The following is a 12,476-nucleotide window of genomic DNA, read 5'->3' as shown; positions in this document are numbered from 1 at the left end:
GGGGAGGGGACTGGGGGGAGGGGTTGGAGAAGAGGTATATGAGAACTCCCAGTACTTGCTGCACAATTATCTGTAAACCTAAAATCACTTAAAAATTTTTAAAAAAGCAATTCACTTAGAGAAATGAATTAACCTCTCAAATGAAATGTTTTGACGGATGTTTTAATGTTTTATATACGGCAAAACAGCTCTCAGTAACACATGAAGCCCACCCTGCAGGTGAGTATTCTGGGAGCAGGCAGACTTCCAAATTAACAACACTGTAATCTCGCAGTCAGCGCCCCACCTCTCCTTGACCTCCCCGTCCAGAGTGCTGAGACTGGCTCCAAGGTTGCCCAGCGGGGCTGCGATGAACTGTCACCTAATCACCGTGGGCTGAACTTTCCAGACACAGGAGCCACAAGCCCCAGGTGGCAGGTGGGCACCTAAAACGTGTCTTGTCTTAACCGAGGTATGTCGTGAGAGGGCAATCTACCCAGACTTGGTACAAAGAGAGGAAGGAAAAGCCACAGTTTCTGTACTGACAGCAGTCGTCGCCCCTCCCTCCGCCCGGCGCCCCTCCTTCACGTGGCTTCCAGGACATTCCCCCGGCTCCCTCGGCCCCAGCTGCTCCTTAGCCCCCCGAAACTGGGAGGCCCCAGGCCCAGTGCAGGGGACTGTCTTCATATCTCACCCCCATGATGCTCACAGTGGGAGCCCTGAGATGTCCGAATCCCCAAACCCATGAACAAAAGGATTTTACAAATATGCTGAAATTAAGGATCTTGAGATGGGGCGATTATCCTCGAGTATCCAGGTGGGTCCAGTGCAATCACAAGCAACCGGAAAAAGGAAAGGGGCAGGAAGACCAGGGTTGGAGATGATTGAGGAAGGAGGGCAGGAGGCACCGTGAACGTGGTGGCCAGAAGCTGCAAGAGGCGAGGGGACGGACTCTACCCGTGGGCCTCCAGAGAGGACCGCGGCCCTGGGGACACCTTGATTCTACCCCCAGAAGACCAATTCAGGAATGCTGACTTGCAGAACTGTGGAGACAATAAATGTGTGCTGTTTTGCACTGTGAAGTTTGTGATACAATGTCACAGCAGCAATAGGAAACTAAGACAGTGAAATGACCCAGTCTTGTAAGTTAAATGCCCAAGATGCCCAAATATATCACCTTCAGCTCAGACGTCAGGCTCAGAAACTGAACTACCCGCTCAATACCTCCTTGGAAATGTATGAATTCTGGACCTTTCCCCCAAGCCTTCTCTACTCATCATCTGCTCCATCTCAGTTGATGGCACCTTGGTCCCTTCCGGGTGCTCATGCCAAAAGCCTCAGCACCATCCTTGACTCTTCTTTCTTTAAAAAAAAAATAATTAATTGGTTGATTTATTATTTATTTTTGGCTGTGCTGGTCTTCGTTGTGTGCATGGGCTTTTTCTAGCGTGGCGAGTGGGGGCCGCTCTCTAGCTGTGGTGCACGGGCTTCTCACTGCGGAGGCTTCTCTTGGACAGATCACATGCTCTAGAAAGCAGGGGCTCAGGAGCTGCAGCACACGGGATCAGCTGCCCTGTGGCACGTGGAATCTTCCTGGACCAGGGACTGCATCTGGGTCCCCTGTGTTGGCTGCCAGATACTTAAGCACTGGAGCACCAGGGAAGTCCCTCTTCTTTCTCTCTTGCTCCCCTCATTCAGGCTGCCAGTCAGTCCTGTTGGCTCTATCTTCAAAACTGAGCCAGAATCTAACCCCTCCTCGTCAAGCCCACTGCTACCACCCTGGTCTGAGCCACCGTTGCTGCTTCTCCTTGTGATGGATATAGCCTCCTCACTGGGCCCTCTGCTTCCACCCTGTCCCCACCTCTGCCCTTCCCAACTCAGCAGCAGCACAAGGGGTCCCCCGAGTAGGCAATGTGGTCTCCGAGTAGACCTGTGGTCTCCATCTCATTCAGAGTAAAAGCCAAATCCTTAGCATGACAAAGAAAGCCATCTATAATGTGGTACCCCGCCACCTCTATGATTTTGTCTCCCCTAACCCCTCACCTCTCTCTGTTGCAGCCACCCCAGCCTCCTGACTCTTCTTTGAACACAGCGGGTACAGCCTCATCCCGGGGCCTTTGCACGGGCTGTTCCCTCTGCCTGAGACATGCTTCCCTGATATCCACATCATTGATTCCCTCCTTGCCTTCAGGATTTGCTCAAATGTCACCTCATCAACAAGGCCTGCCCTGATAACCCTGAACCGCCACTTGTCCCAACCAGCCCCAGCTGGTCCAGCCATCCTCATCCTGCTCTACAACATACTCAACAACTTATTTATCATGCTTCTTGGTCCATCACCTGTATTAGAATATCAACTGCATGAGGGCAGGGATCTTTGTTTTGTTTACTGTGGTTAGAACAGTGCTCAGCATAAAGGGCATCCAATAAATATCAACTGAATAAAGTTATAAAAGGAGAGGTGTCAGGATACAGGTTAAAAATTCTAAAACCACTCTACATGCATGCTGGAGTTCAATGTGAGAAAATGGATGGTAGATTTCTAGAAGCCAGGTTTCGCACTGTTGGGTGAGAAGTTATAGCCAAGCAAGGGGAGGAGCCTAGAATGATCCGTGTGGTGGTGGATCAGAGTTAGAGACATCAGGGTGAACTTGCCTCTAACAGTGACGCAGAAGGCTACACACAGAAACATGTACAGATCTGTATCCACACACGAGGGCTTCCCGTGCAGTGGCAAGGAGTCTGCCTGCCAGTGCAGGAGACACAGGAGTGCAGGTTCAATCCTGGGTTGGGGAGATCCTCTGGGGAAGGGAATGGCAACCCACTCCAGTGTTCTTGCCTGGGAAATCCCATGAGAAGAGGAGCCTGGTGGACTACAGTCTGGGGACACAACTGAGTGACTGAGCACGCACACACATACGTATACACAGATTACACACAAGTATGTTTCCCAGAGGGCCTAGAAGAAACAACACCCCACAGCAACAGGCACATCCAGCATCCAGTCTTTGACCTCTAAAGCCATCCTCCAACAAAAGGAACTAGGGTTCCTTGGAGAAATGGTTGATTTCTAGGTATAGACCCTGATGCTGGGAAAGACTGAAGTCAAGAGGAGAAGGGGACAAGAGAGGATGAGACGGTTGGATGGCATCACTGACTCGATGGTCATGAGTTTGAGCAAGCTCCGGGAGTTGGTGATGGACAGGGAAGCCTGGAGTGCTGCAGTCTATGGGGTCGCAAAGAGTTGGACACCACTGAGTGACTGAACTGAACTGAGGTCTAAAACAGGAAATATACAAGATGGGCCTGGGGTATCTGACAGAGCCAGAAAGTAAGGAGGTGCTCAAAGACTCACAATGGTGGGGCATGTCAAAGGGACACAGGGGCCAGCTGAAGAGCTAATGGCCAAAATGGGAACAACTTGAGCAACACGATAAAGCACAGTATGAATTATAACCCACAGTATGAAATGCCCATAAGTCTATACTGATGTACAGGTCGGACTGAAGTAAAGACATGAAGGAGCATGGACAAATCTCCATGTAGCAACGTGGGCTGCACAGAGTGACTTCCCTCCACATCATGTTGTACACAGTGGTAAAGAAACCTGGCACATGGAGCCTCAGCCCGTGATCAAGGGACACTTCAACCACGGTAGGTCGGCTCGAGAGCACGTGCCCTGGTTCGGAGCTGAGAAGGACCACACTTTCCCTCTGTGATCTTCCTCCTCGAAACACATAATCTCCAGTCAGGTCATGAGAAGAACATCAGACAAACCCTGACTGAGGGACCGTCTGCAAAATACCTGACCAGTGCTCCTCAGAACTGTCACAGTCATCAAAGACAAGTGAAGTCTGAGAAACCAGTGCAGCCCAGAGGAGCCCAAGGAGACACGATGACGAAATGGGATCCTGGAACAGAAAAAGGATGTGAAGGAAAAACTAAGGGAATGTGAATAAGGCCTAGACTTTAATTAATAATAATGCATCAAAATTGGTTTATTACTTGTGACAGACGCACAGTCCCAAACACAACATTGATAACAAGGAAAACTGGATGTGATACCCTGAACTGGATCCTGGAACAAAAATGGCATTTGTGGAAAAATTGGTAAAATCCAAATAGAGTCTAGAGTTGGTTAACAGTAATGTTACAACACTGGTTTTTATAAGATGACATAAGATGTTAACAATGGGGGAAACTGGGTGAGAAGTAGATGGGAACTCTTTGCAACTAACTTTTCAACTTTTTGCAAAAGAAAAGTGTACTAAAAAAGAATAATAACCCGACAATTAAATAGGTTCATGGTACATGGCAGTTGCCCAGGGAACAAGGTAACAGGTATCATGATTTTCCTTTATTTTTTTTCCCATGATGGAAATAACTAAGTATCCAGCAATGTCAATGACCCTTAGACTGGTAAAAGATTCCAAACAATACAGAAATGGATAAAACAGAAAGTGAGACCTCCCATGATTTCACTCCCCACTGCTAAGTCAATAAATTATATTCTGGACTTTTCCCTATGCATATGTGAACATTTAAGAATTTTTGCAGACAAAGGGTGATGCCCTGCATTTGAGTTTGCTGAGTGCTGATCTGCTGTGGACCTCCTTTCGTATCAGGGCACACAGCTCTACAGTTACAGCTCTTTGTTTTTTACTTTGGAGCACAGTTGTTAGAAGTGTTGTGTTAGTTTCGGTGCACAGTAAAGTGATTAAGTTATACATACACAGGTATCTGGGCTTCCCAGGTGTTTCAAAGGTAAAGAATCTGTGTGCCGATGCAGGAGACACAGGAGATGTGGGGTCAATCCCTGCGTCTGGAAGATCCCCAGGAGTAGGAAACGGCACCCCACTCCACAATTCTTGCTTGGAAAATTCCACAGACAGAGGAGCCTGGTGGGCTACAGTCCATGGGGTCGCAAAGTATCAGACATGACTGAACAGTTGAGCATGCAAGCATACATGTATCTATCTTTTTCCAAATTCTTTTCCCATTTAGGTTATTACCGAGTCGTGAGCCGAGTTCCCAGTGTTATAGAGCAGGTCCTTATTGGCTATCTATTTTAAATAGACGAGTGTGCATATGTCAATCCCAAGCTCCCAATCTATCCCTCCCCTTTATCTCCCCTAGTAACCATAAATTCATTCTCTAGGTCTGTGAGTCTGTTTCTATTTTGTAAATAAGTTTATTTGTATCATTTTTTAAATATTCCACATATAAGCAATATCACATGATATTTGCCTTTCTCTGTCTGACTTCATTTAGTTTGATAATCTCCATGTCCATCCATGTTGCTGCAAATGGCAATATTTTATAACACAAGGGACTATTACTCAGCCATTAAAAAGAAAGAAATGCAGTGTTCTTCTGAATGGCTGCAATATGGGCGGGACAATGGACGGTTTCCTGAAGATGAACAGTAAGGGACCGTCAATTTTCTCCCCACACACCTTCATGACCACATGTGGGAATTCCCGCACGCAGGACAGACCCCTGGCTGCAAAGTGCTGAGTGTGTGGCACGTTTACAACAGTCTTCCTACTGTTGACTTTTCTCATTACCCCGAGAATTGACGACTTGGCTCCACGCTTCTCAAAGGCAGAAGGCTGCATGAAGCCCCTACCTCTCTCTCCATCTCTTTGATGACATCTCCCCTTGATCAAGGCGACCACGGGGGGTCATTGTGACATCATGGATGTGTGTGTGGGGGGGAGGGGGGAGGACAGGACACATCGTGTGACTGACCAACCAGGACCTCAGGGACCAGAACTGGGTGTCCTTCTGGGTGTGTTTGAGATGGCAGGAGTCTCGGAGGTTTCTCAGCCTGGGGCCAGCCCAGCAGAACTAGGGCAGTGGGCAGGGACAGGGTGCTGACATTTCAAAAGTCATGATCTTATATTTAGAAAATGACAATAAAAGAGCCTGATCATACAAAGCATCCCTTTATTCAGTTCTTCCTCAAATATTTGGATGTCTTTTATGTACTGATTACCCTCAGTGCTGGGACGACCTCAGTGAACAAAATTAAGCTCCTGAATCCACAGAACTTGTATTCTCCTTCGAGACAATAAAGCAATCACTATGAGTTAGTGGAAAGTGCTGCATTATTTAGGGTAAATAGCCAGCTGCGAGAACCCACAAATCCCAGCATTTCTGATGGCCCCTGCAAGTCCTCTGACTCTGGAGCTGGCCAAATGCCCCATCCTGGAGCTCCAAGGGCTGACTCTTATTGGGACCTCTCCCCTACCTCTCTGACGATTTGACTCACGCTCGTCTCCTCCACTAAACTGTGCATCCTCCTCTGTAGCCACAGGGGCCTCCTTTTAGCTCCATGCTTTTTCCTGTCGCCCTGCAGAGACCTGGACCCAATGGGCCACTCCTGTGCGGTGGCCTCAGCCTCAGCCAAGCCTCAGTCCACCCGCCGCTCCATGGAGCAGCTGTCTCAGACCCCCTGGGGTACGAGTTCCCCATCAGCTACCCTGGGTCCCTCCCGGCTGTGGCAATGACCCACAGTCCCTTTTACACTATGACGTTGCCGGGAAGGGGCAGCCCGTGGACTTGGCCTCCAGGCCTTCCTTCTGGCCCATGGGTCATGTGACAGACTCGCCAATGAGGTGGGAACAGAAGCGAAGCGTATCGCTCTGGGCCTGGGCAGTTAGGTGGCAGAGGAGCATGCCCTGCCTGCCCCTCCTCTGAATGTGGACGTCCAGGATGTGCGTGAAGTCCCGTGTCCGAGGAGACCTGCCGCCCTGAGTGACCACGTGGCGCAGAGCCACTGCCTCCCTCCCAGCTAGGACACCCATACGGGACAGACGTTGGGAGAGCTGGCTCCTTTGTCTCACTGGGATCTCAGCTCTGATGTCACCTCCTCAAGAAGTCCTGTCCCCGCGACCCTAAAGTAACATCAGCCTAGTCTGTGCACACCTGTAATAAACTTCAAAGTCTGTTCATTTGTCTGTTCGCTTGAATAATATTGTCTGTCCCAACTAGAAGGTGAGTTTCTTGGGGGTAAGAACTCTCACCTCTCTTGCTCGTGTGGTATTCCCACTGCCTAAAAGAGTGATGGCAGACAGCAAGTGCTCAATAAAAACCCTGGTGATGAGGGACCTGTTCTGGTATGACTCAGATGCCTCATCTGGTTGTTTTACAGGGGACATTAACACAACATTGTAAAGCAATTATCCTCTAATTAAAAATAAATATCCTTTGATCAACCATTATGGAAAAGAATATTTTAAAAAAAGAATGTATATATGTATAACTGAATCACTTTGCTGTACAACAGGAATTAACAATGTTGTAAAGCATCTATACTTCAATAAAAAAAATAAATTAAGAAAAATAAAAAACTAAAAAAATAAATTCCTCATTTGCAAAACTGGGTAAATACCCCTCTTTGTCATCTCATGGGGCTCCTTTGAGACCACACAGCTTATCTTCAAAAAGTACTCAGTGTTACAGGACAGGGTGTGACAATCTTAAGTCTGTCTAGACATGAACCAATTACTGAGAATTTAGTGCTTACCTCCTACCTGCCAGGCGCAGCTCTCTTATAACTTACTGGATTAGAGCTTCAGATTCACAGCTTTCCCACCATGTTATGGGTTGGGAGGTAGGGTCCTAGAAGTTTCTGGATGTATCCCCTCTAGGGTACTAACTACCCAGTGGCCCCTTTCTCCTTCCTGAGAACCCCAGCTTTATCCTGAGGGGTAGAGTGCTCTTGCCATCAGGCAAATGACCAGAATTCGCTGGTGGAGGTGTCTGGAAATTTCTTTACAGCGTGCATTGTGACTCCTTTGGCCACCCCCCTTCTTCTTCATTCCTTCTTGGACAGTAGGTACAGCTGAATTTTCAGCAGGGCTGAGGCTAGCCTTTAATGTGCCTTTGTTCTAGTTAGGAAAAGATTTCCACTGTGAGCTGTCTAATTAGAAAAAAGACAGCTCCCATGGGCAGAAGCTTACCTATGGGTGCTGGGCCTGGCCTGCACCATTCAGTCCCTTTGGCTGAGAGCTTTGACCAGTACACAAATTGCACAACCGTCCTTGGCACCCATGATTTTGGACTATGAGGCAACCTTGAGGATGGAAAGCACTTCCTTGGGGCAGAAGTGAAAGATAAAAGAAGTCTGGGCCCTTGACAAGGGTGGAGCCCTTATACCAACCCTGAAAGGCCTTCTTTTCCTTTTGTGTTTTGGAAGAATTATCTTAATAATTTATTTTGAAATAACTTCAAAGTTAGAGAAAAGTCACAAGAACCATACAAACAACTTTCTTTCACCCAGACTGGTTGATTGTTAATATTCTATTTCATTTACTCCCCTCTTTTTCCCTCCCTCCCTCCCTCCCTGGTTCCCTCCCTTCCTCTCCCTCTTCATTTATGTAGACATGCAGCCCTTGTTACTGTTCTTTTTCTGAATCATTCGAGAGTAGCTGGCAAACAGGATACCCATTATCCCCAAATACTTGTCGTGTAGATAGCCAAAGAAGAGACTCTAACCACCATCCACATCACCTCTGATTTCTTCCTTTTTATTAATTTTTATGGGAGTATAATTGCTTTACAATGTTGTGTTAGTTTCAGGCATACAGCAAGGTGAATCCATTATACATATACATATATCCACTCTTTTTAAGATTCTTTTCCCATTTAGGCTGCCACAGAGCACCGAGTAGAGTCTCCTGTGCTACACAATAGGTTCCCGTTAGTTATCTGTTTTGTACATAGCAGTGTATTCATGCTAACTCTGACTTCTTAAATGAAACAAAACCTCCATGCCAAAGTCTTCCCTTGTAGCTCAGTTGGTTAAGAATCTGCCTACAATGCAGGAGACCGAGGTTTGATTTCCGTATCGGGAAGATCCCCTGGAGAAGGAAATAGCAACCCACTCCAGTATTCTTGCCTGAAGAATCCCATGGACAGAGGAGCCTGGTGGGCTACAGTCCATGGGGTCGCAAGAGTTGGACACGACTTGGTGACTAAACCACCACCACATGCCAAAGACACTTATTTTAGTTTCCTGCTATGAGTAACTGAATCAAATTCTAATTGCGACCTTCCTTATCTGTCGTGCCCACCCTTCCCCCGTGCTCTCTGCTCTGTCCCCCCAGGCCTCCCTTTGATTTCTTACACCTTCCAAGCAACTTTTAGCCTCAGAACTTTTTTTTTTCTTTTCTTTTTTTTTTTATTTTACCAATTGAGGTAAAATTCACATCATGTAAAATCCAACATACTAAAAGTGAAAATTCAGTGGCGCTGAGAACATTCACCATGTTGGGTAACCATCATCACTTTCTGGGTTCAAAACATACTTATTCACACCAAAAGGAGTCCTCGCACCATTTATGGAGCAGCTGCTCCCATTCCACCCGCTTCTGGGCAACCACCAACCCATTCCTGCGTCGGTGGCTTTCCCTCAGTGGCTGTTTCACTAATGGAATCACACACGTGCTGCCTCAGGACTTGGCAGCAGCTGATCCCTCTTCCCAGATGCTCTTCCCTCCTCCCACCCCAATCCTCTTCCTTAGGAGGTCTTCTTGGGGCCTCTCCTGAGGTCAAGTCCCCCCAGCATAACTTTCTCATAAAAGCCCAAAGTTTCTCTCTGGAGCATTTTTTTCTTTTTTCACAATTATAATTGCCCTGCGTGGTAATTTCATTGGGTTTCCCTAGTGGCTCAGATGGTAAAGAATCTGCCTGCAGTGCAGGAGACCCGGGTTCGACCACTGGGCTGGGAAGATCCCCTGGAGGAGGGCACGGGCAACCCACTCCAATATTCTCGGCTGGAGTACTCCGTGGACAGAGGAGCCTGGAGGGCTACATACAGTCTGTGGGGTTGCAGTTCATGTTCTCTATGTTAAGAGTGTAAAGTTTATTAGGCAGGAACATGTCTGACTTGTTTACCACCATTTGCCAGGGCCTCGCCAGAACCTGGCATACAGTACATGCTCAGTGATACTATGTAAACTGACTGAGTGGATGAGCGAGTGAGTGTCCTTACAAAGAAAAAGTCACCTCATTCCCCTTTACAGAATTCCTCCTTTACAGAGGAGGAGGCATGGAGACCTGGACTTCATAGCTGGGTTTGGGCTGCTCATGGGGTCTTGGACCAGCTTGGCAGGAACTGTCATGACTCCTCCATCCCCCCTCCCCATTGCATGATGTGATGTGGTCGAATTCATATACATCAGTGACCTGGAGGGCATCCCCCACCCCGCCCCCTGCACATCACAGCCCCGCCCTCCGTCACCAAGCACCTCCCACATGCCCATATATGGGCATGATTCGGGCAGCTCTGACCCTGGTCTGTGAGGTCTGGGTCTCTGTGACCTCACAATGACCAGGGCCCTCCCCAGGTCTATATAAGAGGCCGCAGAGTCGGCCCCTGTCACAGCCCACAAATTCCACCTGCTCACAGGTTGGCTGGCTCAACCAAGGCGGTATCCCCTGCTCTGAGCATCCAGGCCGAATCCACCCAGCACCATGGCCAGATACCGATGCTGCCTCACCCATAGCCGGAGCAGATGCCGCCGCCGCCGAAGACGAAGATGTCACAGACGAAGGAGGCACTTTGGTCGGAGGCGCAGGAGGAGAGGTGAAGAGGGTCCATCCTTGGGGGTAGGGGCCAGGGAGCTGGGGCAGGGCTGGGGGTCCTGGCTGTGCTGAAGTGTCCTCTTGCCCTCTGGTTCTCCGCAGTGTGCTGCCGCCGCTACACCGTCGTAAGGTGTACAAGATAAGTAACCGCACAGTAGCAAGACCACCGCACTCCTGCCTGAAAAATAACCAGCCTTCAAGACCCTCTTGCCACATCTTGAACATGCCACCGTTCCAATGACATGAACAGCAGCCTGCTAACGAACAATGCCACCTGTCAATAAATGTTGAGAGACATCATTCCACTCTTTGACTCTTTGCTTTGAGGGACTCGGGGGGAAGGGGGGCAAGGAGGGAGTTGGGGACACATACACAAAGGATGATTCGCGCAGGATCTTGTTCCAAACTCAACTACTCCCGAGTCACAACCCAAACCTGCCTCCCAGCCCCCAGTCCTTTATAGACCCCTTTCCAGTGGGGACGGGAGCTGTGCTGGGCTTATGAACACATCCCTCCCCCAGTTCTGGGCTCAGAGGCTTTCTACTGGCAGCTTGAGATGGGCCACAGAAATTGGCAAATGCTTCCACTAGGGCTTGCTGTCCACCTCCCCGAGAACCAAGAACCATTTCCCAGTTCAAGCTCAATTCACCAGCCATGGATACATCCCATCAATCCCTAAGGTGCCCGATGTTGAGGTTTCCCATTGTTTAAAAAGTTGATGTCTCTGGGTACAGTGAGTAACTTGTCCAGTGGTTAAGCTAAGCTATCATTTAATCAGGAACAATATCCTCATCCCGGGTGGACGAAACAAAAGTAACTTGCTCCACTCAACCGCATGATTCTCTGAGACGTGAAGGTGATTCACGAAAACACTGCTGTCTCCTGGGCTCAGAATTGTCAGATTATTAACACAAGAGCTTGGGCCACGACCATCTCATGGCACAGCAATTTGGCACAGGGCGTTTTATCAGGGACCAGAACTCTCCGATCCAGTTGCCTAGTGACAGGGCCACAGAAACATCGTGGCCTGACTTCCATTTATGAGCACCATGGAGCATAGGTACTGGGCATTCGCCACTTCCAAGCCTCACACCCAACCTGCAAGGCAGTGTTGATGGCCCCGTCTTGGCAGGTGAGGCCACTGATCCGGGAGATGAACTCGCTTCCATGACCCAACCACTCGATTGGTTTCATAGCCAGTCAGAAAGATGCTGGCGAGAGGGCTGGACATGGACCCCTCTGGGTTGGCTTTTACAAGTAGATCAAGCGCCAGTGGTGGAGATGCTGACTTAGCAGGGTCTCGGGATAAGGCCTGGGCATTCATATTTTGAACAAGTGCCCTGGGGGAGTCTGAGAGCACTAAGAACGATAGGAGGCCTCAGAAGTTTCCTATCGCTGTTATAAATCACCACAAACTTCAAAACTTACAACACAAATTTATTGTCTTACATGGGCCTTATGGGGGTAACACTCAAGGTCCGAGCAGGTTCTGAAGGTTTTCAGAAGCATAATAACCTTGTCTTTCCTAGCTCCTTGCCAGCAACTGCATTCCTTGACTCAGGGCCCCTGCCTCCGTCTTCAATGCCCGTGGCTTAGCACTGTCAGATCTCTTCCTGTGACCCTCCCGCCTCCCTCTTCCACCTTATAAGGATCCATGTGGTTTTGTGGAACCCACACTGGGCCCACCCAGATAATCTAGGATGACCTTTCCATCTCCTTAAGTCACTCTTAAAGTCCCTTCTCACACTCAGGGTCGAGGGCGTGAGGGCATTCATCTGCCTACATGTCCTCCCCGCGGCTGCTGTGGTCTGATTCTGGATTTTCATGGGTCATCCAAGCACTGGGAGAGGCTCAGCAGGAGGCCTGGGGTGGAGGGAAGATGGGCACATTTTTTGGGGAGGGAA

The sequence above is a fragment of the Muntiacus reevesi genome, chromosome 2 (genome assembly GCF_963930625.1).
Source record: "Muntiacus reevesi chromosome 2, mMunRee1.1, whole genome shotgun sequence".
Taxonomy (NCBI): Eukaryota; Metazoa; Chordata; class Mammalia; order Artiodactyla; family Cervidae; genus Muntiacus; species Muntiacus reevesi.
Note: the sequence above shows the minus strand (reverse complement) of the source record.